Raw genomic sequence first — 3,334 nt, forward strand, 5'->3', positions numbered from 1 at the left:
AAGGCCACTTCCTGTCTGCAGAGTTCTCTGGCAGCTGAAGTCATTTTTAGTTAATGCCACTCAGGAAATTTACACCCCCCCCCCCCCCGCCCAAAAAAATTAGTTTTGTTAAGAGAAGGAAAAAAAAAAAAAAAGCATTGAGCACCCTTAGCTCCTATTAGTTTCAGTGGACTCCCTCTGAGAGAGACTGGGGGTCTCCTCTCTTTGCAGAAGGCACTCAATTCCTAACTGCCTGCAAAGGCAGCAGCTGTGGCTGTGCCACACTCTGTACTGGACGGAAGAGAGACACCACAGCAGTGAGCCTGCAGCACTTAGAGAAGCTCTTGAATTATATAAGGACACCTGGCCCTTTTAACTGAACCACCAGATCAGCTGATCTGTTGAACTGTAACATAAATCTTACCCAGGTGGCATATAACTAACAGCTGTTAGATGGAGAGAGAACGGTCTCAGGCAGCCATGGCACAGGTATCCTGTATTGTTAATCACTCTGCACTGTTCTGTAGTAGGAGACTCAGAGACCGGTGTATTTCCTGCCCTTGATCTTGCCATTCATATGCCTCCAGCAGTTATGGTCAGCTTAACTGCTGGTTTCAAACTTCAGCCCCTGAGTTTTACTTAGCAATGGACATAGTTAATGCCTCCTAAAAAGAGAAAACATCTAAATAACCACTTCATTCATTATTTTAAAAAAGATACATTTAATTGGTAGCTAAACACTATGGACCTGCTCCTTCCTTAATGCAGGCACATAGCTCTTAGGACTGCTGATAACTGCACCTCCAAGGGACAGATTTACTGAGGTTCAGTCTCTAACATATCAATATTACGCCTTGGTACCATTCTGATTTATCACTTATTCACCTGACAGGTCATAACTGACTTATGAAGTCTAAGCAAACCTTTTATTTCAACACTCACTTATTGTACAATGAGACTATTCCTTTTTCTTCTTTTCCTGCTGGACACCAACTTGAACAATGTCTTTCTGGGCAGGGGACTGAATGAACATGGGAACACTGGCACCTAAATGCTATGGTGATGGGCTCCTGATAGCTATCTAGACCAGAATACAGTTTCTAAACTTCAGTGAAACATAGTTTGGTCCAGCCTGGTCCAGCCTGGCCAACCAAAACTAAATTAGCCTCAATTAGTTTTAACCCATGTTTAAAACCTGTTAAGCAAACATGACATCTGTTGACCTAGAACAAATGGAACCAGACACTGAGCCTATGTTGTCCCAGTCTTTACAAAGGACAAAAGATCTGCAACTTCAGTGCCTGTATCCTTGAGTCCTGGGCGTCCTGGTTCTCAAACTGCACATTGACAGCCCTGGAGTAGCAGGCATTGGGCATTTTGCCCATTCTTCTCTTCAGGTCGGCATGTGCACAGTGCGGAGGAGCTTACATGAAACCAAGTAGGTATTACACACTGATGAACAGCTTGTGTTATGTCATCTGTTCTAAGAGGTGCATTATCAGTGGCAAGCAAGAATTCAACTGTTCGGCTCCATCCACACTAAAAGGAAGTGATGCTGATAAAATCCACAAGTACCAGGCTACCTATGGATCCCCAAAATCACTAGTTTTGAAATATATGCAATCACTCCTCATATCATACAGACACCTCACAGCGCCTGATTCTCCACTGCATTGCAGCTTGTGCAGTCATTTACACCTGTGCGGAGTCAATGTAAAAGGCTATCATTCAGATTTAGTAGCTTTTTATACTCCCTTTAAACTTAGCCTGGCACTGGCTTGCAACCTATAAGATGAAACTGGGCAATCTAGTTTCACTGTCTGAGATGAGTAAAGTCCAAAGAACAGACAAATGGCTTCAGTGGGGCAAAGATTTTCAAAATTCTTTCCACTGTAATGATCAAAAATATTATTGTGTTATTAGTCAGGCAGGTAAGGGAACTTTACATGGTATATATATAGACCTCAATATGGGAAGCAGATGGTGCAGGTCAGAGGTTTGTGTCCAAAGGTGGCTTAAATGACCATCTGTGCACTCTCCTCATCCTGGCACTACCTCTGACCAACCTAGCTCCCCGCTTTCAACAAATTGGAGCCATTTTCAATCGGCTTTAATCAGCTGTTTGTAAATAGCCTCAAGAGAGCAAAAACATAAAAGATTGGATAGCAACAGGAGTGTCCTGGCCATGCCTATTTCCTCTGGCCACACCTCTTTCCCCTCCTACCCCAGCAGCAGGAAGTGATGCATAAACCCCTGTGTCATCTCTGCACCACTGGAGGATCACCCTTGCGCTGGGGTGATCCTGCCTGGGCCTATTCCACCAGCTGTCGGGGCAGTTTATGCCAGCAGTGTGGTACAAAGTGGCTGCGCTGCATTGGAGGGCCTGGACCATATTTTTTATTTCAACAGCAAGCTTTACAGTAACACTGTGAAGCTGCTTCAGAGCATTTTGAGCAGCCAAGCAACAGCCAGTGGGGGAGGGGAAGGCAAGAAAAAGTAAAGGAAGTGCGAGAAGCAGAAACAAATGACCTACTTGTATTCACAAGAATTTCCCCCCCAGGGATTATCGTCCCCTCAGAAGTCTGATGATACCAGCGATGCAGGCTCAAACTCATTACCCGCCCACTCAGCCTCCCAGAGCTCAGCAACTCTTTGCTCCAAAGAGAACGTGAGGGGCAGGCACAGGGCCTGCCAGGAGAGAGAGAAGGCATTCTCCCACCAAACTGACAGAACGGAACTGAGCTTTCGACACACGCCTCTCAGAAAAGCCAAATGAAGGTGGCAACTGCCCAATGAAGGAGCTCAGCCCAGTTTGCTAGGATGCCCCACTCAGGAGAGCAACCATTCTGAGGGTGTTCTTTATACCAGATATCAGCATTTATTCCAGAAGACACACTGGGCCATTTAGAGCTCTGGGGACAACTCTCAGCACATCATGCTGAAAGTGCCCTCCTGGGTAGGGTCTTCTGTCTCCTGGGGTCCACTTCACTCCTTACAAAGGTCCCAAGATCACCTGACTTTTAGTTGCTTTAACTACACATGAAGTTGCCTGTTGTAACTCTGAGATGCACTGGACTTTTGGAATCCTATCAACACTCCATCTTTCACTGGCTCCTAGCATGGTCATTGTACAAGCATTTCCTCCTCCCTGGCAAGTGACAGCAATACAGTATCACGCCCTTTGCATCTCCCCTGTGACTGGAATAACCACACTAAGGTGCATTGGCAGAGCTTACTGTGTGTTCGGAGTCTCAAGACTCAAGTTATGGGCATCAGATACGTCAGAGTTGAGGTGCATTGGGAAAATGGCAAGAGGGGCCAGGACTGGAACAGGTGAAGGTGCTGCAGAAAAACC

The sequence above is a fragment of the Emys orbicularis genome, chromosome 4 (genome assembly GCF_028017835.1).
Source record: "Emys orbicularis isolate rEmyOrb1 chromosome 4, rEmyOrb1.hap1, whole genome shotgun sequence".
In the NCBI taxonomy this organism is placed as follows: domain Eukaryota; kingdom Metazoa; phylum Chordata; order Testudines; family Emydidae; genus Emys; species Emys orbicularis.